The sequence below is a fragment of the Tachypleus tridentatus genome, chromosome 3 (genome assembly GCF_004210375.1).
Source record: "Tachypleus tridentatus isolate NWPU-2018 chromosome 3, ASM421037v1, whole genome shotgun sequence".
In the NCBI taxonomy this organism is placed as follows: Eukaryota; Metazoa; Arthropoda; class Merostomata; order Xiphosura; family Limulidae; genus Tachypleus; species Tachypleus tridentatus.
In genome coordinates this window covers 102,354,862-102,381,324 of record NC_134827.1, presented here as the reverse complement: position 1 = coordinate 102,381,324, position 26,463 = coordinate 102,354,862, and the positions used below count along the sequence as shown (strand labels likewise).

Here is a 26,463-nt window from a genome sequence, read left to right as displayed (position 1 = left end):
ACAATTTTTGTTCTTTCAGTATATTTTTCAATTTTCATTAAATGCAAAACTGTAATATTCAAATACAGATCCAAGTGCTGGCAAAAATTGTGTTAAGCCCCTGCTTCTCTAAAACTGACAGAAACAGCTAAGTTCAATATATTTTTTTGCGTTCCTTGGGGTAGGAACCCTCTGCAGGGACACATGTCACTCACCCTAATGGCCAGTACTGTTAAAATACATGAGCTAATCTTTATACATGTGTAAAGATATCTCTGATGTTTTGGTTTTTGCAATAAAATATTGTTCTCTCTGCATATTTTGGTCAAATATGAACTACTGTTTTTAACAAAAAGTCCCACCTAATAGCTTTCCAAGAAATCTGTATAGACACATAAATATGTATAGCTAATAATTTTAAAAAGATACTTGTTTCTAATCCTTCATGGTAAATTTCACTAATAATTCCTTCCTCCAATTTGGGACATCATGACAAATGGTACATCAACAGATATAACTGTAAGTGAAGGCAAGAGCTAATTAAGAGCAGGTGCAAACACTGTCAGAAATTGTATTTGTACAATGAACTAGTTTTGTAAATGTACAAACCTCTCTGAGAAATCATTTATGGAATCACAAAATGGATGACTAGACTGACAAAACTTCTAACAAAAAAAACTTATCACACACGTGTAACAGGCACATACATTTTATTTCTTTAAAAAAAAGTTAAAACCTAAGAACTTTGTTGTAAATACAAATTTGTAAACAGCTGTAACAAAACAAATAAGTTGAAACATATTACAACTCCTAATCTATATGATGAACTAAACTGTACACTGGCTAGTTTCACTATATTGGTAACACTTCAAGTGGTAGCCATATTGTTGGTCCCTAAATTGTCAAGTGTAACTGTATTAACATCAAAGATATCCAGGTGATGATTAAATGTAGTCACCACTCTTTCAGTTTTGGTGTTCACATATTTTTCAGTATTTCTTGTCACTTCGCTATGTAAGGTTTGGTCTGATTTTTAAATTTTGTGCAAAGCTACACAAGAGCTATCTGTACTAGTCATCTCTAATTTAGCAGTGTAAGACTACATGGAAGGCAGCTAGTCATCACCACCCACTGCCAACTCTTAGGCTACTTTTTACCAACAAATAGTGGGATTAACTGTCACATTATAATGCCCCCACAGCTAAAAGGGGGAGCATGTTTGGTGTAATGGAGATTCAAACTCGAGACCCTCAGATTATGAGTTGAGTGCTTGGCCAAAATGGGCCAAGAAATTAGGAATCTTAACTAACAAAATGTTTTACTAATATAATTAATACATTTTTGGTTTACAGTCATGTATCGCTGTAAAAGTGTATGGGCTGAATTTTATAAGTCCCAATAATTTATTTTTATATTACTTTTGTAGTTTTTATTGTAATTGTGAAAAGAAAATGGGTCTGTCAATTGCAAAACAACTTGTCTGTAGAAATAGTATTGTACAGACTCACAGCACTGTGTTGGTCTACACTGCTTTTATTGTGATGTGCTGTATTATTAATTAAAAAATAGAAATTTTCATGTAAGCTTATAAAAGGCTGTGGTAAATTAGTTAGTACAGAATACACATTATACAAGTATTAATATTTAAACAGTACAAAATATTACATGCTGCAATTGATTGTTTATTAATATAACAAATATTTAAACAAGTAAGCTAACAGAATACATGTACAACTGAATTAAGTTACAACACAATATTTATATATTTTTTTAATTAAGTGCCATGAACCATAATATAAATGTGTTCAGTATATTAAAAAAGCTGTAGAAGTGAACTATATAAACTGTGTACAAATATGTTTATAACCCACACAATTTGAAGTAAAAGTTGTTTAATTTTTCACCTGAAACACTTGTATGTTGTTGTTTAGCAAGGTGATCCATTTGTATCTTTATATAACACATAATCAAAAACTCTGTCAAACTGCAAACTTGGTTATCTTCTGACATACAGTCAAACATGTCTCCGTATACACCAGAGAAAGTTCCATTCAAGATTACTTCCAAAACCCCAACCTGTATTGCAAGGCTAACTGTAGTTGCCTGAGAAAATTCCCCACTTGCTGACTTTAAAAGTCTCTCAAAGTATCTTTCTTTTTCATTTCATGGCACATTTTAGTTACACTTACAGACCGCCCTTACCAAATAACCTCTGTTTTTTAATTTGCTGTAAAAAGTTTCTAGAATTTCTATCTGTCAAAGTCTCCACTCCAAGTAATCTATACAATGAATTCTTTTTTGTGCAGTTTTGACAACCAACCATCTAGGGGGTGTGTTACTTTGCATGTCTTCATAATCATAAGTATGAGCTTGTGTACTTGAAAACCCCATATATCCACCTCTAATTTTTCTTTGCTGTAAAACTGACAAATTTCAAGAATTTTCATCTTTTAAAGCTTCACACCAAATTATCTGTACAATGCCTTCGTATTTTGTGCAATTCTGACTACATAACCAACCATGTATCTTTAACTCCTTCCTTATAGATAAAGGAATGTTCTATGTGGTGCTTCTTTATAACAACATCACATACATCTCAGAGATCAGAACCACTATGAAATTTAACGTTATCTTCTGTGACACACAAAACTCATGGTTCATCCTGAATTGTACAGTTCCTACTATTTTAATTTCATGATCCATGAATAATCTTTCATATCGAGCTTTGACATGTTAGTACAATTATCATTAAACTACAAAATGACCTAGTAATCCTGGTTTAATTTATATGTTAAAAGGTATTTAAACAAAGGAGAGCATCACAACACTAAAGTATCATATAATCGTTGAACAGATCTGATTGAAATTAAAAACTCAATGAATGATTTTTAATATGGAGTTGCACACATCTTTGCTTAGTGATGTCTTTTAAATGAAAAACAGTTTTCCGCTTCTACCAGAAAAGGTTTCAAAAATAACTGATTGGAACTCCTCATTAGATTCTTGTAATATTTTTCCCAATAGATTTCTGGAGTTCAAGGGATAAAACATATTAAATGTTCTTATTAATTTAGTGCTCACTTCCCTTAAAGATAAGTTCAAGTCTCTGTTAAATAATTTTATGGTATTTGCTACATATGAACTAAAAAGTTTGTGCTACAAAGTCAACTTTTGTTTTATTCTTCTGTGATTGAATGTGTCTTGATCTGAATTTATTTCCTGGGTGAAAGCCTTCTTCTTCTTGCAATATATGCAAATTAGTAATCAAACGTCATTCAATATATTCAATTTTTTTACATTTTTCTGAGGTACAAAAGTATCTCCAATGAGCTTTAATACCTAACATATATCATGCAAGATATAAATTTTTACATTTTTCATTGCCAGCATGGAAAAATGATGGCATAAGTTTTCTGGTGACATATCAGCCTTTAGTTCTTTCAACATGGAGAAGTGGAATCTTGGACCACAATTGTAATCTCAACACCTTCATCACATTCTCACCAAGTCTGCTTGTTCATACGAACAACTGACACCTTCCAGTTATTGTTCACAGAAACAACCGTGAACACAAATACATTGTACGCAAAGAGAGTTGTATCATCTTCTCCAACATCAACTTTTTGAATAATTTGTTTCCGTCCACCTCCACATTTTCTTACATCCATTTGATAGTATTAAAGTAGAAATAACTTCACTGGTTCCTTCTTTTTTCAGCTGTTTTAATGCATCTAACACTTCTTGTGTAAAACCTTGTGCCTCATTAATGCTTTGACATCACTTCTGAATAACAAATATTACAACTAAACTGAAAGTGCATTTTAGAGAACTGTTAGCTTTGGAGTATTAAAACTGTAATGTCAAGAGAAATGACTACAAAAGTGGATAATATGCTGAGTCAGTGTTTTAGTAAGCAATGTCCTTATAAAGATTTCTAAAGCTGTATCAGAAATGACACGTGTAAAAACACTGATGGATGCTTAACTTTCTTTTTATAGCTTGTACAGTTACCTTTAATAACACAATAGTTTGTTTCAAATGTCTCTTTCTTTAGTTGTGAAACCTTTCAGTTTTTCATAACTGTTCTGAAATAACATTTTCCTCTCTTCAGAACAACCACTAAGTAGTAACTATAATCTAGAAATACACGATCTTTAGTACTGTTCTGTACAGGTGTTCTACTTGAGTTAACTAGAGCCTGAGAAACAGGTTGGTTGAATTTAAAGAAAACTTTGTTTGTGCTGAAAACATATAAATAAGTAAATAATTTAATAAAAACCATTCATTTCTAATATGTACATCTACACAGGAACAACTTGCTTTATTGATTACTGCTGTAATTACCATGTTTCTCACTAACTATTAATTTTTTACAGAAGTTCTATGATGCCATTCTATAAAAAATTATCATTGTTTTGACCTATAGATAAACTAATCTTCCTTGATACCAGCAGTGGTATAAATGCTGCTTAGAATTTTACATATATCCTCACTGATTTCACAGAAGTTTCATGCACTTAATCAGATATGATTCGATTACTAGGTGTACTTAACATACACTGATAACTTGTTGATTAAAATCTTTATAATGCTGTAATTTATACACCTACATTTGATATTCATTTATTTCAGTTTCAGTGACTTTTGTCTGTTGTAACCTTACCTAGCAAAAGGCTTCACCCATTGTAAAATCTATTTATTAAAGTGTCTTCAAAATAAACACTTAACCCAATATGTAACAGTTTAAAGATATAATTGAGAAGTTAAAACAGTATACTCCCATGTAATAACGTTAATGCAATAACGTAGTTCTTGTATTTGTGGTTTCTTTTAAATTATCTAGTAAAAATAATTCTAACTTCAGTCTTTTGGATGATTTCCATCTTTTAGATCACGTTTCTATTGCCTTGACATTGAAGATGAACACTTGTACACCTTGTAACTTGTTGTAGGCCTACGTTACAAACGTCGTTCACACTGAACTACAATAACGCATACTTGTAATACAAAATAACGATAACTAACACACTAACTGGTTCACTCTATCTCACAAATCGCTCTCCCAACTTCACAGATATCTTATATTTATGACCTTTGTTTGAATATTCTAGAAGAAAATGACGTCATTTCTTAAACTTTCTAGGCAGCTTACTTAACGTTATCATTCATAACCAGCGTTACCAAGTCTCAGAAGAAAAAGAAACAAGCGGCACTGCCGTCCAAAACAAGCAATGCTAACTTTCAAAACTGCTCTTTAAAGCTTAGCCTCAAAATGGCAATTGTGGGTGTGTTTTAATTGAAAAGAAGTGGTCTTAGGATTATACCAAAATTGTAATGATTAACCCAGTCAGCCATCACAACCACTTTTACAACCGTCTAATTGTGTGTTGAAGTGAAATATCACAAAAAAAAAATGTCTTCAGAACTCTTCAAAATGTTCAACCTGTAAGACTTTGTTGGATACCACTTGTCTCTCAAAACAGTTGCAATCCATTTTTTGCAATAATAATTCGAGTTGTATTGTTTGTTTTGAATTTCGCGCAAAGCTACTCGAGGGCTATCTGCGCTAGCCATCCCTAATTTAGCAGTGTAAGACAGACTAGAGGGAAGGCAGCTAGTCATCACCATACACCGCCAACTCTTGGGCTACTCTTTTACCAACGAATAGTGGGATTAACCGTCACATTGTAACGACCTCACGGCTGAAAGGGCGAGTATGTTTGGTGCGACCGGGATTCGAACCCGCGACCATCGGATTACGAGTCGAACGCCTTAACATGCTTGCCCATGCCGGGCCCTAATTCGAGTTGTCTTCAAAGGTAGCTGTATGAAATTTGAAACTACATGAAGTTGATTGAGATAACAACTACCACAAAAACTCCAGGCTTGAAAATGAAAGTTATATGTACTCAAAAGTCTAGTTAGTGTCAGTTAAAAATTATTACTACAATTAGACTTTAAGTTACTAGGTATAATACGTTGGTAGTTGAAAATCTATTCATATTAATTTACTTTTGATGTAGAGAAGAAAGGTCCGTTTATGAATCCAGCTCTTGATCTGCTGTTAAGTTCGTTTGTTTGTAGTTAAGCAAAAAACTGCAAATAGGCTATCTGTGGCATACCGCTGAGCTAGTAGGAAGTATCGAAACACGGTTTCTAGGGTTGTTAAATCCGCAAACATGCTAATGCACCAATGGGGGCGTCTGTTGTTAGGATTCCACGCAACATATTTAATTTTAAATTCAGATACGGTCTTTAGGACAGTTTGTATGACGAAATACTAATAAGAAGGCCACTTTAAAACATTTGGTCACTTCATGTGAAAAAGTCAGTGCTCAACCCAGTTCAGTAACCAGATCAGTTATTACAAAAGGTATACATTTGGTTTGTTTTGAATTTCGCGCAAAGCTACTCGAGAGCTATCTGCGATAGCCATCCCTAATTTATCAGTGTAAGACTAGAGGGAAGGCAGCTAGTCACCACCATAAACAGCCAACTCTTGGGTTACTCTTTTACCAACGAATAGTGGGATTGATCGTAACATTATAACGCCCTCACGGCTAAAAGGGTATGTTTGGTTTGTTTTTGTTTGTTTTTTGGAATTTCGCACAAAGCTACTCGAGGGCTATCTGTGCTAGCCGTCCCTAATTTAGCAGTGTAAGACTAGAGGGAAGGCAGCTAGTCATCACCACCCACCGCCAACTCTTGGGCTACTCTTTTACCAACGAATAGTGGGATTGACCGTCACATTATACACCCCCACGGCTGGGAGGGCGAGCATGTTTAGCGCGACGGGGGCGCGAACCCGCGACCCTCGGATTACGAGTCGCACGCCCTACGCGCTAGGGGTATGTTTGTGTGACGGGAATTGGAACCCGCGACCCTGGACTTATGTGTCGAGTGCCTTAACCAGCTTGGCCATGCCGGGCATGGTATACATTTAAACAATGGAGTAAGTATTTATCACGGGCTTTTCATATACTTTTCTTTTGTTAATTAATGTGCTGCAGAAGTTTATGTACGTATGTTTATCATCATGTAATACTTGCTTTACGATTTATGGTAATTCGTGATGGTGAAAAACTCGAAGTAAAAATGTATCTCAAGGTTAACCTGAAGATGACCTAAGAAGGTCGAAACGTTGTTCTCTATTTTAATAAACGTTTTAATGCCCATACCAGCCGTCTTGAGATACATTTATAGTAATTACTGCCATTATGTACACGTTCTATACAAAAATGTACAAGTTTACTTTTTAAATTCCATGCATGTTTGGCCCTAAAAACCACAAAACAACATTAGTTGCGTAGGTTACGGCCCGGCATGGCCAAGCGCGTAAGGCGTGCGACTCGTAATCCGAGGGTCGCGGGTTCGTGCCCGCGTCGCGCTAAACATGCTCGCCCTCCCAGCCGTGGGGGCATTATAATGTGACGGTCAATCCCACTATTCGTTGGTAAAAGAGTAGCCCAAGAGTTGGCGGTGGGTGGTGATGACTAGCTGCCTTCCCTCTAGTCTTACACTGCTAAATTAGGGACGGCTAGCACAGATAGCCCTCGAGTAGCTTTGTGCGAAATTCCAAAACAAACAAATAATGCGTAGGTGACATTTTAAATACAAAACAACCATTTTAGCAAATGTTAGGCTTACGTCAGTTTTACTTTCCACATTATTCGAACCTTGCAAATTTTCGATATTGCTTTGAAAAATATGGCAACGTTTCTAAAACCATCAACTGCCATCCCTAATTTTCGACTAACGACCAGAGCCAGAGAGAAGACAGCAAGTCAGCATCCACGCTAATCGAATGATTATTATTCTTATAATGTAACCACAATTAAAAGTGTCTCGAATATTTTTGTTTTATCGCACACATTCGAACCCAAGTCGTTAGTTCCAAAATCTTGAGGAGATCTAGCACAAACATAACCCCATTTAAAATATTAGAAATCTTTTCTGCTCGAAAATAGGCCTCGCCATTCCTAATTTAGCAGTGAAAAACTAGAGGGAACGCAGTTAGTCATCACCACCCACTGTAAACTCTTGGGCTACTCTTTTACCAACGAATAGTGGGATTGACCATAATATTATGACGCCCTCACAGCCTAAAGAGCGAATATGTTTGGTGGAACGGGGATTTGAACCCCCTGACCCTTAGATTACGAGTCAAGCACCCCTACCCACCTGGCCATGCCTTTACGTTTTCAAGTTTGAATCATGTTATTTAGCTTCAACTTGGACAAACGATCGTGTAATATCTGTACGTGCTGGTTCTTTATTTGTCACCACCCCCCCTTTAAAAATCTTGTGCCTACCAACTTGCTGGTTGATCTTTTTAAAGTTTACTTCAACATCTGTGGGAAGGACTTCAGTTCTTGACATGTTGGTGCTGAACCCTTTTGTTCAGTTACTTTGAAGAATGTGTAACAACAACTTTACATTTGGTTAAGCTCTGAGGATCCCAGCATGCTGAATTATATCGTTGATTTCGCCGATTATTCCTCTGAGTTGCTGGAAAGAGGCACTTCAGTATTGTGCAATATCTTCTGACAGCTCCATTTTGGGTACTGAAACCCTTAGTGCCCCCTGGTGATTCTCTATCTTTTTTAGTTGTTCTCTTTCATGGTTTGGTCAATTGAGGATTAAAAAACCGAGTTGTGTTTAACCTGATTTAAGTTATCTGTCCACTTCTGGATGACTGTTTGATGGGGTCAACATGTTGTCCGCATACGATGAGATATATCATGCTTATTGGTTTGATCGTATACAAAAACTCCATAACGTTAAGTCACTGAATTTATGTAAAAAGAAAGTATCTATTTCCTTCCTTTCTTTGGTACATGAATAAGATTTATAATCATGTCGAAAAATACAGCAAATGACACAAAAAAGGATAATATACTATCTCGGTGCTTCCAGTTCCTGACTGACAATAGGAAGGGTACCTCTGTTGTTGCTTTCTGGATTGTTTGGTCAACATAATGTTCTTTATCTATATAAATATAATAGTACTATCTGTTGTATGTATGTGTAACTAATTTGAAGAGTGTACATGGATCTTCATCAAAAACAAGATGAAGGTTCATTAGGTCCACGTGAGAGATACATACAATTTTTCAGTTTTAAATTCTGTGGATCTTATGGGGGTTTTCTAACACAACTTCGCCCCCTGTGGATGGACCTTTACCAAATTTGGCAAGGGGGTTTGTTACCCTGAGGTTAGTACTAACTAATGAGTCTTAACAACAATTAATTAATACACAAAATATACTAGACTTCAGCTCTATTATTCACGCCCATTAAAGTCCAGGTTATTTTCAGAAACGTTAACAGACTAAAATGGTAGATATTTAAATATTTTCTATCCAATTACAACAAACTGACATTTTTTATATTTCACTCGGAAAAACGTATTTTACTCTTTTAAGTCCACCATTAGGCTTCATTTTAAGCCTAGTTATAAATTAAAGAAGCAGGGTTTATATCGTATTCGTCTTAATCATACTTGTCATAAGACATGAGTATTATACTTATATTTTTATTCCCATACTTTGTCTCACGCCTTAATATATTGTTCAAAAATATAATAGACCTAACAATAAACACTAATGTCTTATGACAAGTATAATTAATAATAATGTTTCGCTATTTCGGAAAAACGTTCACATCAAACAACTGTTCTATATTATTTTGTTGGTGAGGTATTGTGCACATTTTTTACAGCAGAAACTCCACGTATATAACAAAATAAAAGTATGGAAAATTACGATGAACAAAAAGACATCGCGTTAGGCTTATCTGAAGCCAAACGAATCCACACTCATAACTACACTTGTAATGCTAAAATTAACGTAATATTGCAAGTCTGCAGGCCACTAGGTTACTTACATACTAAAAAAAGATGACACTCTATACTAATTTGAGAGCTTAGGCCAGTGACCATTGCTTTCGAATATCTACACATTTCAATTACTTTGTATTTAAAAATGAATCAAAGTATTTTATAATCATCATAAACTGTTTTTTAGCCTAACTTAACAAACTACGACGCTTATCTTTTGGTCACTCAACAATAAATAGAAACTCGTGCTTTTACATAATTCACGAGTAACTTCCAAAGATGCGTTGATTGGTTTTAAGCGATTAGCAAGGGCGTGCGAAACAGTTACAGTACAGTTTTCTCTTTTTCGAATATTTTCCTGATATTGATCAGAAAGAATAAAATATAAGTGATATTTTACATATATATAAAATTAAACATTTTATTACTGTTAATACAATTTATATTAAGTATACAGAGACTTTGAAATAAGAAATAACTCTGTAAGTTATACCATAATTAAACTGAAAATAAATTATTATTTTTATGTATATAATATAATATATTTTGGTTGTACGTCATCAACTGGAAACATCCTGTTTTATGTTACTGCAATCTATTGTGTAATGAGATATTTAAAAAAAAAATCTTTATGTAAAGCATCTCAACTTTCAAAATATAAACTTCATCTTAATTAATGCAATAAGAAAACCTAATAATATAAGAATAAGCAAATTTCAAGCTTCGTATTCCATTAGAAACTCCAAGAAGAACGACAACCAAAAATCTGTAATTATCAGAATAGTAAGTTCATTGTAATCCAAAATCGGCTATCTGCACAATATACATTTATTATATTTGTAAACGCATATTAATAAAACATTCATAGCTCTTCTTGTAAAAACAAAAGTGAAGATATCAGTTTAAACCTCACAGATTACCCAAGTTCTCAACGATTTACGTACTATTAACATATTTCACAAATATTGCTGTTAGTGTTAAATTTATCAACCATCTGCTTCTCCTAAGCCTCTTTAGTTTACCTTCTTTCATTATTTTTAATTAAAGCATTATCATCCCAATAGTTCTCTATATTTTCCAACTTACCTATCAATTTAAATCCTTGATTTTCTTCTTCAAGTGTTTCGTTGGAAAATTTGGTTTGATATTCACTTCTTGTTTTTGTTTTTTACTTTAGGAACATACCTATCTTAAAATTCCACCTAACCTTTTAACTCATTATTCTAATTCACTAATGAAAAACTTGTCTAAAGGTTGAAAAAAAACACATTCCTCAAACTAAGATTTAATTTATTAAAAAATAAAAGTTAAGAAAATCTAATCATTATAAAACTAAAGTCAAATGAGCTGTGGAAACAACAACAATCAGTGGCCTAATGGTTAATGTGTGGACTGGGAGATCTGAGACTCTTGGTTCTCTCAAAAACACTTTGTACCTACAGGTGTGAATGTCATAAAAAAGTAACTGCCAATCTTACTATTCAGATAAGAAATACTATTTCAAATGGCGAATGATGTAAAGTGTTTTTCTTTCCTGCTGGCTCACAGTTCAAAATTAGTGACTGTCCAGCATGAATTAAAAGGTTCTTTGGCCTGGCTGTTTAGCTCATTGTTTTGCGTAAGTTTCATGCGAGAAAATCAAATTTTATCTCTAAATATTTTTATGCTATCATTTGTTTGTTTTTATAAGTACTTAATTATTTGCTTCCATAGCATATTTAAAATTTTGAGCTATAGAAAAAATAGCAAAATTTTGTAAACTTTACTTTGAAACCAAAAGGAGTGGAAAACATGTAGTACAGCCTGGTATTGCACCTTTAATATTTCTATAAATTTGAATACTTGTATACTGACTAATTATAAATGTTGTTAACTAATATAAAACAAGTGAACTTCCTCACATAACACAATGTGGCTTTGCTATAAAAAAACACACACACGCCTTTACATAAAGTAACCACGATAGTTAATACACTTTCAGCGTTTTATTTTTATCTTAAAGTACAGTTTCGTAAATAAGACAACCAATATATATATTGTTGTCTTCGAATTATACATGTAACAGTGACGTAGTAATAGTTTGTTTGTTTTTGAATTTTGCGCAAAGCGACACGAGGGCTATCTGCGCCGTAGTAAAGAAAAGCATTTATCCTCGGGCGACGGGTTCAGAGGGCGCCAAATGAACAACTAGTTTACCCATTATTTAGTTGTTCCCATAATACTAAAGCTTATTAAAATGTTTTTTATTATTTAATTGACATTAAATATCACTATATCATCAGAAATGCCATACCTTGGCAATTTCCTTGTTTTTCAGTGTTACATGGATTAAAATTCACTGACGTTTCATAGTTAGTAGTAAATTTAGCAATTATGTGAAAGTATGGGTTGCGTTTTTTATTGGAAGGAGGCACCAAATTCCCGGGCGTCAGACACCCTCACTACGCTATTGAAATGTGATGATTGTTAAGGACTGAAAACACTGCTAGCAGTGAGTGCACCCAAGTGATGACCTAAAGCAGGGTGATCATAGAAGCTTTTTATAATCAAAAATAAAACAAAGGCTTATTTGTTCTAATTATAATTTTAGAAAGTTAGTAGCTGTTCTGGAAGAAGTTATTACATAATTATCGATCTTCTTTCTATCGCTATCAGATGGCACCAGTGTCAATCATGATTCTTTTCTGTACCATAGAACTTTAGGAGTTATGGAGACAGGTAGGCTTAGGTGTTAAAAGTTTAAAAAGAACGTCAAATCATGTTTACTATTTCTACTGTTCTGCCAAAAGCTGTGTATGTATATGTATGTGTGCATAATCATCGAAGTTTTCTTGTTGATAAACTTTTTGTATCGAAGGTTTCTTAAGTTTCGAAGTAAGTGAAAGATAGTAAAGAAAGTGTTCGAAAAATCGAGGCTCTGTTATTATTATTATTATTAGTAGTAGTACATAATTTACTTGGTTCTAATAGTTCGAGTTGATTTTATATAAATGTAATTATTATGTTTCTTGCACCAAGATCTCCGAGTACTACTCTAACAGTCTATGTTACAAAAAGAGTCTTATAACACGAAATCATCATTTGATATATACATTTTGATTTGACTTTAATAATATTGGATGAGACCCATTTAGTCTGTAGAAAAAATTTAAGTCTTAACTGAAGCTTTCTTAAAACTTAACTGCTCCGTCTTAAGCCATCCAAGTAACGTATTGGTGCTATTGGTAGGGAAAGAACATTAGGTTCTATTTACATTAATATCAAATACGAGTTTAAAAGAGATTGCATAGGTCATTTATAAGCTCGAATTTAGAGTACTGTGTTCAGTCTTGGGTTCCTTACCTTAAGAAGATTGTTGAATTGTTAGAAAATAATCACAGGATAGATATTCGGGTGACACCTGAATGAACAGGATCTTGCACATTGTTTTCTTTTGAAAAAAACATGAAAGAGATCTGATGTTTATTTCAGTGATAAAGGCTGGCTTTCAAATTTTATTTTTATTTTATCATTCAGTATAAATGAACTTCCCCTTGTTGTCCCTGAATTATAGATTTACTAATTATTCATTATGAAACTGTACTGGTAAAATATTGAGCAAATAAACATACATTCTGCAGATAAAAGTCATTATTTTATCTAAATTAATAAAAATGTTTAGTATTTGAGCATAATGAACATTCAGTATTTTACTCTTCAAACTCCAGTCCTTTGATTGTGTAAAATCCAAGAACTGGTTATTTAACATTATAGAATGGAATGATCAACAAATAGAAGAAAAATTGAAAAAAGTTTTTTATATAAATGAAATAAAGATGAAATATTTGTTAGAATATTTTAAGATCACCTGTTATTACAATATTTCTTTATTCTTACTAAAAATGCATTATTGTTTTATAGTATATTGAAAGTTTAATTTTTATTTATGTATATGATTTTCTTTTCTTTCTTTCAGATAAATATTCCATTTTATAAGAAAACGTTAATTTCAAAATCTTCTGAAGGTATGTGTAATACTTTAAAACTTCTGTATTTTATTCAAAATGTTTGTTGTTTAATATCACCAAATCTCTCGAACCTATAACATGCATTTATGTTTTGTTTTCTATTTTCTGATGTATTAAATGCCCCTTGTACATTATAAATTAACCCTGAAATTTTAAAGAGATTTATTTTAAATTTAAAAATTTTTCCCATTATTTATTTTGTACATTTATTATATATCCAGACAAAACTTGTTTACATTAATATTTGCGTTCTAGTGAATGGCAAACGGGTTTTCTATCACTGGTCAGTTAAACATGCATGATGAGTTGCTTTTTCTTCGCACAATATGTGAAAGAACAACAATACACATTTATCCAGTCTTAGTGTTATATTATTTGATTAAATGTCATAGCAATGTTATTACATTTTCTTATATATTGTTTTAAAATGTGTTACTAGGTGGCAGCACATAAGTAAAGTGTAGAAATCCTTCTGTTAAAGTCACGTTATCAGGGGATATTAAGTAAAATTAGCATCAGGCAAAGCGAATGAAGCATTAAAGAAATATAGTAAGAAACCCACGAAACGATATAGTGAAAGAAAATCCTCCTGTTCTTTAAGTGGTTATATATATTTTTTGTTGTGAATACTAAACATTTTCTATGGCTGATTGGACAAAAATGCATTTTGAATTGTCTCTCTATTTTCATACAAACTATATGTTGCTGCTTGCTGATCGCGGGACTGGAAGATGTCAGTCGTGGGAATTATAATTTGAAGATCAATCCTAGTATTTGTTAGCAAAGGATAGCCCAAGAGTTGGCTGATGGTGCTGCTGGCTTGTGATAGGCAGTTTAAAATTAGGGACAACGGTAGATAGATATCCTTAGCTTTGCCATAAAACAAAACAATACAACAACATTTGATTGAGATTAAAGCTGAGGTAATGTATTAGTAAATGTTGCTGACGTTATAAAAAACCTTGGGTGTTTCTAGCTGTATTGAGGTATTACAGAAAGACCTTGATCAGCTGGCAAGTTGCTAGTTCATGTATTTTGGATATCCTAATTTGAAACACACCTTTAAAATGGATGGGAACATTCTCAATTGGAATGACTCAAGAAAAACGTATCTTGGCATAGTAGTGGATTAGTCATCAAGCCATTGAGACAGTGCTTTGTTGCTAGTAGTAAATATAAAAGGTTATAATGTGTTTATAGACTCATTACAACTCAAAGGAGGCAAGTATCTCAGCACAAGTTAGACCTCATTTCGAATATTGTGCACAGTTTTAATCTCCTTATCTAAAAAAGAATATATTAATTGTAAAAGGTTTGAAGGCGGACTGCAAGGTTGAAACCAGAGATGAGTTTAGATAACTTGTTGTTTCTTGAGAAAAAACGGGTAGGAGATGACCTTATTGGATTTCACAAGATTACACGAGGAAATCAAAAATATGAAGGTCTCTGATTCCTTTGTACTGTATTATGAAGAAATAAGGTGATGGGGTACAAGTTAGTTACTGGAAAAGAAAAGTTTTGTTTTCCTAACAGGGTTGCTGATACACAGAATGAATTGGTGTTAGTTGGAATGTAAGTTATACCTGATTTCCTGTATATTGGTTGCCTTTGAAGTTTTACTTTTCTCAAGGATGGGTGTGAAAAGGACTCTTGAAACAAATGCTCTGTCTTTGTTTGTATGTTGTGTTAGAAGTGTGTAACTGTAAGCCTCCCCTATTAAGCTGAATTTGAATGGTTCTAAAGTTGGACATACATACCATCATAATTTGTTTATATATAATGAACACTAGGACTGCCACAAGTGAAAGACAATTGTGGGATCTCAGCTTTAGAATATCTTAACCTTTAAATAGTTCTTTGGTTAGATAGTTTAAACTGCACAATTAGTAATAAACCTTTCAGTGATAATAATATACAAACAAAAACATCAGTCACTTTAAGAATGCATTGAATTCTGTAAAAGCAAGCTGGTTTGTTTACATAAGTTAATTTTTATTGGTAAAAGAACGTAAAACTAACTTTTACTGCTTTCGAAAAGTAAAATTTGAGGTAAAATAATTCTAAGGTTACAGCTTAATCTAACTCATAGAGAATTCATTATTTCATTTTCTATCTGCTGTGACACATGAGAATGAAACTGTAATTATGTGTATGTCAGAATGTCATTGGGAACTCCCCCACGTTAGAAAAGCTTTACCTTGGAACAATGGGAAACCAGACGTGTTTTTGTTCACATACACAATAAATCAGTGAGTGCCATAATGTATATATTGTAAGATATATCTTGATATTTTGTGTTTTTCACCATAAGAATGTGTAATGAATAATATATGTGATTAGTTACATAAAGTGTTGTAGCAGGAAGGTATTGGCATGCTCCCCAAAAACTAATATAATTTACAGTTACTATATAAATCAAATAACTTTTCTGTCAACAAACAAACAGCTGGTGATTTTCTGTACAGCACACAACTCTACGTGGTGATGTATGACAATGAAACAGGTATCAACACTGGTGATAAAGAGGATGTTGCTAAGTTACCGACAAGCCAGCATCAAGGTTTAATACCAGCTCGGTAACACATCTCCATTGGGACAGCAGTAAATCTATGGACATACAATGCTAAAATCTGGGATTTTATTCCCTGTAGTGGACATAGCAGATAGCCAAATGTGGCTTTTGTGTAAAAACTACACAAACATTGTCACAAGATTTCCACAGATTGTTGTGGTCTTATGATACCAGTGAAAAGCTAGTTGATCTCTGCAAAGTATATTATAATTCAATACATTCTGAGTAAGTGTTTTTAATACTTAGCTATGGAAGTAGTGCATTATGATTAGGTGTTATGGATAACTATATATATATACATAAAACAATTTGTCTCGGAAAAAAGACAAACATTTCATATATATATATATATGTATGTACATATGGCATCATAATTATTTACTGGTTTAACTGAATGAACTAAAAGGACAAGAGTAGATAAAACACATTGTCATATTAGTTTAGCTACATAATTTATACCAAGAGAAGTTTGTATTGTTTACAGTGTGAGGTTATTCCAGGTTTAAAATAGTTTTTATGTTTTAATTTGCTGTTTTAACATTTTGTCTAGTATATAATTTTATGTAACTATAAGTCCCGATGTGCAGTATTTAAGAAATAGTAACATTTTGAAACTGTAAATTATTTTAAAGTTCCTTATGTAATTAATCACAACTGATTGAATGTTTTTTTGTGAAGTATCTTCTTTGTTTTAAAAACATACCAACAACAGACTTCAGTTTGTCTGTACCAAGTGGTACTTTGTATCCATATATAGTTTATGAAACTTGTGAATCATCCTATTTTGTGATTGTTTGTAAAGGTACAAATACATTATGTTTTGATAAGGGCTCGTCTCAATGTTCTGTTTAATATTCCCAGGAAGTACAAGAACAGATGTTTAGGGGTTTTCTCAATGTTTTGTTTAATATTCCCAGGAAGTACGAGAACAGATGTTAAGGGCTCGTCTCAATGTTCTGTTTAATATTCCCAGGAAGTACGAGAACAGATGTTAAGGGGTTTTCTTTTGTTGTTGTCCTGACAGATGTTAAGGGGTTTTCTTTTGTTGTTGTCCTGACAGATGTTAAGGGGTTTTCTTTTGTTGTTGTCCTGGCAGATGTTAAGGGGGTTTTCTTTTGTTGTTGTCCTGACAGATGTTAAGGGGGTTTTCTTTTGTTGTTGTCCTGGCAGGTTATTTCCAGGAAGTACAAGAACAGATGTTAAGGGTTTTCTTTTGTTGTTGTCCTGGCAGATGTTAAGGGGGTTTTCTTTTGTTGTTGTCCTGACAGATGTTAAGGGGGTTTTCTTTTGTTGTTGTCCTGACAGATGTTAAGGGTTTTCTTTTGTTGTTGTCCTGGCAGATGTTAAGGGGGTTTTCTTTTGTTGTTGTCCTGACAGATGTTAAGGGGGTTTTCTTTTGTTGTTGTCCTGACAGATGTTAAGGGGGTTTCTTTTGTTGTTGTCCTGACAGATGTTAAGGGGGTTTTCTTTTGTTGTTGTCCTGACAGATGTTAAGGGTTTTCTTTTGTTGTTGTCCTGACAGATGTTAAGGGGGTTTTCTTTTGTTGTTGTCCTGACAGATGTTAAGGGGGTTTCTTTTGTTGTTGTCCTGACAGATGTTAAGGGGGTTTCTTTTGTTGTTGTCCTGACAGATGTTAAGGGGTTTTCTTTTGTTGTTGTCCTGACAGATGTTAAGGGTTTTCTTTTGTTGTTGTCCTGGCAGATGTTAAGGGGTTTTCTTTGTTGTTGTCCTGACAGATGTTAAGGGGTTTTCTTTTGTTGTTGTCCTGACAGATGTTAAGGGGTTTCTTTTGTTGTTGTCCTGACAGATGTTAAGGGGTTTCTTTTGTTGTTGTCCTGACAGATGTTAAGGGGTTTCTTTTGTTGTTGTCCTGACAGATGTTAAGGGTTTTCTTTTGTTGTTGTCCTGACAGATGTTAAGGGGTTTTCTTTTGTTGTTGTCCTGACAGATGTTAAGGGGGTTTCTTTTGTTGTTGTCCTGACAGATGTTAAGGGGTTTTCTTTTGTTGTTGTCCTGACAGATGTTAAGGGTTTTCTTTTGTTGTTGTCCTGACAGATGTTAAGGGGGTTTTCTTTTGTTGTTGTCCTGACAGATGTTAAGGGGTTTCTTTTGTTGTTGTCCTGACAGATGTTAAGGGGTTTCTTTTGTTGTTGTCCTGACAGATGTTAAGGGGTTTCTTTTGTTGTTGTCCTGACAGATGTTAAGGGGTTTTCTTTTGTTGTTGTCCTGACAGATGTTAAGGGGTTTCTTTTGTTGTTGTCCTGACAGATGTTAAGGGGTTTCTTTTGTTGTTGTCCTGACAGATGTTAAGGGGTTTTCTTTTGTTGTTGTCCTGGCAGATGTTAAGGGGGTTTTCTTTTGTTGTTGTCCTGGCAGATGTTAAGGGGGTTTTCTTTTGTTGTTGTCCTGACAGATGTTAAGGGGGTTTCTTTTGTTGTTGTCCTGACAGATGTTAAGGGGTTTCTTTTGTTGTTGTCCTGACAGATGTTAAGGGGTTTCTTTGTTGTTGTCCTGACAGATGTTAAGGGGTTTCTTTTGTTGTTGTCCTGACAGATGTTAAGGGGTTTCTTTTGTTGTTGTCCTGACAGATGTTAAGGGGTTTCTTTTGTTGTTGTCCTGACAGATGTTAAGGGGTTTCTTTTGTTGTTGTCCTGACAGATGTTAAGGGGTTTTCTTTTGTTGTTGTCCTGACAGATGTTAAGGGGGTTTCTTTTGTTGTTGTCCTGACAGATGTTAAGGGGGTTTCTTTTGTTGTTGTCCTGACAGATGTTAAGGGGTTTTCTTTTGTTGTTGTCCTGACAGATGTTAAGGGGTTTTCTTTTGTTGTTGTCCTGACAGATGTTAAGGGGTTTTCTTTTGTTGTTGTCCTGACAGATGTTAAGGGGTTTCTTTTGTTGTTGTCCTGACAGATGTTAAGGGGTTTTCTTTTGTTGTTGTCCTGACAGATGTTAAGGGGTTTTCTTTTGTTGTTGTCCTGACAGATGTTAAGGGTTTTCTTTTGTTGTTGTCCTGACAGATGTTAAGGGGTTTCTTTTGTTGTTGTCCTGACAGATGTTAAGGGGTTTTCTTTTGTTGTTGTCCTGACAGATGTTAAGGGGTTTCTTTTGTTGTTGTCCTGACAGATGTTAAGGGGTTTCTTTTGTTGTTGTCCTGACAGATGTTAAGGGGTTTCTTTTGTTGTTGTCCTGACAGATGTTAAGGGGTTTCTTTTGTTGTTGTCCTGACAGATGTTAAGGGGGTTTTCTTTTGTTGTTGTCCTGACAGATGTTAAGGGGGTTTCTTTTGTTGTTGTCCTGACAGATGTTAAGGGGGTTTCTTTTGTTGTTGTCCTGACAGATGTTAAGGGGGTTTCTTTTGTTGTTGTCCTGACAGATGTTAAGGGTTTTCTTTGTTGTTGTCCTGACAGATGTTAAGGGTTTTCTTTTGTTGTTGTCCTGACAGATGTTAAGGGGTTTCTTTTGTTGTTGTCCTGACAGATGTTAAGGGGTTTCTTTGTTGTTGTCCTGACAGATGTTAAGGGGTTTCTTTTGTTGTTGTCCTGACAGATGTTAAGGGGTTTCTTTTGTTGTTGTCCTGACAGATGTTAAGGGTTTTCTTTTGTTGTTGTCCTGGCAGATGTTAAGGGGGTTTTCTTTTGTTGTTGTCCTGACAGATGTTAAGGGGTTTCTTTTGTTGTTGTCCTGACAGATGTTAAGGGGTTTCTTTTGTTGTTGTCCTGACAGATGTTAAGGGTTTTCTTTTGTTGTTGTCCTGACAGATGTTAAGGGGGTTTTCTTTTGTTGTTGTCCTGACAGATGTTAAGGGGTTTTCTTTTGTTGTTGTCCTGACAGATGTTAAGGGGTTTTCTTTTGTTGTTGTCCTGACAGATGTTAAGGGGGTTTCTTTTGTTGTTGTCCTGACAGATGTTAAGGGGGTTTTCTTTTGTTGTTGTCCTGACAGATGTTAAGGGGGTTTTCTTTTGTTGTTGTCCTGACAGATGTTAAGGGGGTTTTCTTTTGTTGTTGTCCTGGCAGATGTTAAGGGGGTTTTCTTTTGTTGTTGTCCTGGCAGATGTTAAGGGGGTTTTCTTTTGTTGTTGTCCTGACAGGTTTACCAGAATGAAATTTAAAACTGATTTCATTTAGAAACATTTTATGCTAAACCACAGATAAATTATGTGCTAAACTATAGATGAATTAAATAATAAACTTGAAATAAATTATATGTTAAACTAAAGATGCCCCCAGTAACACAATGATATATCTGCGGACTCGTGCTACAAAAAACCGGGTTTCGATACTTGTGGTGGGCTGAGCACAGATAGCCCATTGTGTAGCTTTGTGGTTAATTCCAAACAAACTAAACTACAGATAAATTAGGACTAAGTTCTCCATAAATTTGTTTTGGATTTTAATTTGGACAATAGTTTTGTGATAAAGTATTCCCCCATCGGTAAACCATCAGTAAGTATAAGAGTTTGTGCTGTCAAACATAGGATTACGATACCTGCGGTGGGCAGGTCACAAATAGCCCGTTGTATAAGTTTGCGCTTAACAGGAATTATGCTGCCCCCTGCTCTTTGTTGATCAGTAGTAATTCTGTGGGTTTATACCGACAAAACAGGGTTTCAATGCCCTCAGTGAGAAAAGCACGGGTGGCCTGTTGTTTAGCTTTGTGATTAAAAATACGTTACTTTAAGGTAGTGTATCTCGATCAGTAAGTGTGATTGAACGTTTCAAAATATAGGACTGTAGTGACTTAAGAGTTAACTGAAAGTCTGAGGTTAAATTAACATTGTACTATTTCAGTAAAGTACGTAGTATTATAAACATTAAACTGGTTTTCAATCGCGACTTACGATTATTATAGTGCAATTTCAAACTGAATACAAGAGTGGAATTTGGTATTTAACCCTCAATAACGAAGTAGCATATATATATACGAAAAGAAAGTGCATTGGTTTTTAGTAGCGTACAGGCAAATGAGAGAGAGAAACCGGTCTGGAAATGGCCTTGTGAGCTCTCTCAAGCGTTGAGGCCGTTCAGCTTGTCAATACAGGGATAATCGGTAACGGACAAGTTAACATGACATGACAGGTTGCCTTGAAAACTTCCCTGATAAGTGGTTTGTTCGCGAAGGATATGTATCTTTCTTGACACACAATTTGATTTTGAATCATTGGTATCAGAGCGTAATCAGGTTCGCAACTGTTCGAGTTGGATATCACGTGCGGTAAGTTACCAGTTCCCACGTGAACGTTCATCTGTTCTAATGTATATTGTGTGTGTTTTTTTCACCCATGAGGCCTAATTATAGTTAACTATGTACTGAATTGTACAAATTATGTAGATTACAGTGTGCTTACATAAGTTTCACTTTTAAAAACTGAAAAGTGACTAATTAACGGAAAGATTCCGAACTTTTGAGTGTTTGTTTTTTTGTGATTTTTTCGGTTTAAACTTCTTACAACGATGATCCTGTTACAAGTGGTTCTGACGTCATAAAAAATCGAGTTGCGTTCAGGTGTTTTTCACGTTTTACGAGTTATTGTTTTGGAGTTATTTAATGTGTGGTACGATACGCATACGAGGCCTGGTCTGTGAGACCAAAATCCCAACAATGAGAAGAAATCTTCAACGGTTCTCCATCTATCAGGCGGGCTGGTTCAAAATGCATGTCACTAAAACGCATGGACATGGCTGAGTCTATGGGAGAGAATTGAAAAGGTGGGGGGACAGTTAGAGGTGAGCAGGCTCTCTTGCCCCGCCAAAGCAGTCGCAGGACTGAAAAGTTTGAGTAGTACTGCTTTAGACAACCTTGTATCATCAGTTTGGTCGAACCCGTGATGTAACGTTCACGTGTTGTTTTTGGTGGTTGAAACGTGAAATAGAATTATGAATTTTGTGTTCTCTCTCGGAAACAACCATCAAAAGTATTTTCATTTTTAGCTTTTGTTGTGTAACATAACGTTTTTGGACGACATGGGGCTTATTTGGCCCACATCGGCTGTTCCATCCTTTAAACTAGTAATAAATAAATTAAAGATAAGAAATCTTAAAGCCAGCCCTTATAATTCACACACTTATCAAGCTGTTTCTCAAACTCGTTTAAATTTACTGGCTCTACAACATCTGAAGGCAACCCATTCCGAAGACCAACCACCCTGTTAGAAAAATGAAACTGCCTTAGTTGAAGATGACTCCTATCCTGCCAAAGTTTATATTTATGTCCTGTAGGCCTACTATTCTCATTGTTAAATATGAAAAGAGATGATACATCAACAGTATCAATTACGTTTACAATCTTAAACACCTCAATCAAATCCCTCCTAACTCTTTTATTTTTCAAGAGAAAATAATTTTAGATTTTGACTTCACTTCACATGACAATCCCTCTGTCATAGTTACCATTCTAGTAACCCTTCTCTGAACGCTTTCCAACAGTTCAGTGGCTTTCCTAAGCGAAGGTGCCCAAGACTGAACGCTATTTCAAATGTGGCCTAACCAGTGACCTATACAAGAAAATTATAACTTCTTCAGACCTATAGAAGGGACCTATACAAGAAAAGTATAACTTCTTTAGACTTATAGAAGGGTTGTTGATGGAGTCATTTTATGGCAGTTGTAATGTGTTTCACCATCATTTGTTTTTTCTTCTAAGACTTGATACTGAACAGGCTGGCCACTTTGAATAAAAGATGATGTGTTAACAGCCCTTTCAAAATGCGCTGAAGTAAATGAAATGTCAAATAATAATAAAAAAACTAGGAGTGAATTTGGAAACCAGCCAACACGTTTACGTGACGTGTTATATTCAACATGTGATCCACGTATATTTATTAATAGCTAATTAAAACATCTGTGTATGAAAAAGGAAGTAAAACCGCCAAGACGCGCAATGTTTTGTGTTTAGTTTCGACAATTAGAAATGAAATATATTAAAAAGAGGAACAGACCCATTCTCTTAATTAAACACTTCATAGAATCAGACATCAGACAACACAAACTACCCGGAGGCTGTTCTGGCATGGCCAGGTGATTAGGGCGCTCGACTCGTAATATGAGGGTCCCGGGTTCGAATCACCATCACACCAAACATGCCCGCCTTTTCAGCTGTGGGGGCGTTAATATTTGACGGTCAATCCCATTATTCGTTACTAAAACAGTAGCCCAAGATATGGCGTGCAGACTATTGGTGTATAAATCATTCTAAATTCTAGTAAAGATATGAGACTTAGATTACCCGATCAAGACACGACAGGCATAATTATCACTCAACGTGTCTTTAATTAAACGTATTCAACAGGTTTTGGTTTGTTGTTTTTTTTCACGGTGAAATTAACGTGATAGTTTTATTGGCAAATATTACCAGAGTTCGACGTACGAGTGTAACGAGAAGCACACCAGCAAGTTAGGCCCACGCGCTCATCTTACACACACAACTTACATCTATAATAGCAGCCAAACTGTCACAGTTCCTCAAGATGTGAAGGACAGGTGTTAAGGTCAGTCTGTAACTTGACTCACTACTTGTCACTGAGTTTTGTGGAATTTCAGTCTTTATTAGTAACCTTTGAACGAGAACAAATAAAAAAATAAGTATAGGCCTATTATAGTAGTGGAATGTGTATAATATTTATGGCGGTTTCATTTTTTTCGTTTTTACTTATTATAGTTAGGAAGGGTAGAAATCCTCGAAACAGAAGTAGTTTAATTGTCAAATGATACATTTTAACTTCACGTTTATTTTTAGCAACTTAAACAGCTCATCTGCTTGATAAATTAGTACCATCTCTATTACATATAAGGCCCCGGCATGGCCAGGGGGTTAAGGCACTCGACTCGTAATCCGAGGGTCGCGGGTTCGAACCTTCGTCACACTAAACATGCTCGCCCTTTCAGCCGTGGGAGCGTTCTAATATGACGATCAATCCCACTATTCGTTTTTAAAAGAGTAGCCCAAGAGTTGGCGGTGGGCGGTGATGACTAGCTGCCTTCCCTCTAGTCTTACACTGCTAAATTAGGGACGACTAGCGCAGATAGCCCTCGTGTAGCTTTGCGCGAAAATCAAATCAAAATACGACATATTCCATAAGGCCGATAAAAATACAAGTTCGTGTTGGCGATTTGAAGACTACTAGAAGTTCACATAGAGTGATGGACTTCTTGTGTTGGTGGAGTTTGTCTTGTAAGACTTGGAAGAATGCGTTGCTTTATGCTAGTAATTCATTCTCCTGAACTGTGTCTTCTTTGTTTGTTGTTAGAATTTCGCACAAAGTTACACGATGTCTATCTGTGCTAGCCGTCCCTAATTTAACAGTATAAGACTAGAGGGAAGGCAGCTTGTCATCACCACCCACCGTCAACTCTTGGGATACTCTTTTACCAACAAACAGTGGGATTGACCGTACATTATAACGCCCCACGGCTGAAAGGGAGTGCATGTTTGGTGTGACGGGATTCGGATTACGAGTCGAGTGTCTTAACCACCTGGTCATGCCGGGCCCAGCGGTAAGTCTACGGATTTACAACGCTAAAATCAGGGGTTTGATTCCCCTCGGTGGACTCAGCAGGTAGCCCGATGTGGTTTTGATATAAGAAAACACACACACTCTTCACTTACAGACGTACCTTCTACCAGTATTTCCTTACCTTCAACTTGACATATTAGTCAATCAAGAAAAGAACTTGTATCCTTCTTATTAATATGTTAACAATATGAAGTTTTGTTACCAGGTTGTATTTTTTTCAATCGAGGCATGGGTTTGTAATCTTGTAAAAAAGCGGTTACTCGAGCCAGAAACATTTGGGAACCACTTTCCGTTTTAATGTATGTTAGCGCCCTCACAGTGTACCTCGATAATGTCTTCGTATCAAAACCTGTACCAGTTTTTATACAAAAATACATCAATACCATGCTTTTAATAACGATTTATGTATATTTTGTTTGAGATGTAGCGTTTATAGGGAGTAATCATTTCAGATTTTTAACGCATGCGTGGTTGACGACGCAACTTAGAGTCATTATATAATATTTAAACTCTGATGATTGTTAACCCTATTTTGATACAATAAACATGTACATTCCTTTGAGCTGGGTTGTTCCATATTCATATTCAGCGTGAGATAACTTTTTTTTTCCCCATATGAATAATAAGCGTGCACGTTCTTCTGAAGTGGGTTTTTCCGTATTAACATTCATTATAACTCTGTGTGTGTGTGTATGTGAAAATTCTCAACAAAAATACGCTCCCTCTAGCGGCGCAACGGTAAGTCTGATCTCAACAAAAAGTATGTTAAATCGCGCCCTCTAGCGGTGCAACTATAAGTCTGAAGGATTATAACTCTAAAAAACAGGGTTTCTATACCTGTGATAGACAGCACAGATATTAGTTGTGTAGCTCTTGCGCTTAATAGCTAAACAAAGTCAAATACGTTGTACAAAATTAGTTGACTGTATTTCTGCTCCCACTCGTGCACAACTATTGTTTTAAATATCATGTTGTCAGTCTAAACTGCTTTGTCATCTTTCGTTGTAGTACACTTCGACCCGACTGACCTATCCTATGTCACAAGACTCTCACGAGAAGACAAAATACGGCATACGAAACAGACAGTGCTGTGGAATTTGGTTCTGTGCCTAAGAATGTAATTATGTTTTGTGCAGCATTAGGAGAAGAAACGTAAAATAATATGAAAGAATATTTTGTCTTGTGTTAAACCTAATGTAGGGGATACGAAACGCTTTGACTTGCAAAAAAAATTGTTTTTGGCCGAATTAATGTTCGTTATCATGTCCATTTTTTATTTCAAATTCAAATTTTGTTCGTTACATTTATTCGACTGAACTTTCAACACTCGCAATAGTTTTGAGTTTTAACACCCGGCAATGTGGAACAACTGGGAAGTGGTAAGCATGCGCATTAAAAATCTTTTTTTTTTTTTTTTAAGGCCTAAGTAATGTTCGTTATCGTAGTCTTACTAGTCCATTACAGATTTGAAATCCAAGTTTTGTTAATTTTATCTGACAGAGCTCTCAATACTCACGACAATTTAAGTGTTAACTCCCGACCAAAAACGTTTTGTAG

At 35.0% G+C, this 26,463-nt stretch overlaps 1 long non-coding RNA gene across 1 annotated transcript; it reads left to right on the top strand.

Moving 5' to 3' along the window:
• The first annotated feature begins 12,525 nt into the window (after window positions 1-12,525).
• LOC143247634 (uncharacterized) lies at window positions 12,526-24,190 on the top strand. The gene is made up of 3 exons (XR_013026625.1): window positions 12,526-12,691; window positions 13,773-13,821; window positions 23,748-24,190. It is a non-coding gene; the product is annotated as an uncharacterized LOC143247634 (long non-coding RNA).
• Window positions 24,191-26,463: the final 2,273 nt, after the last annotated feature.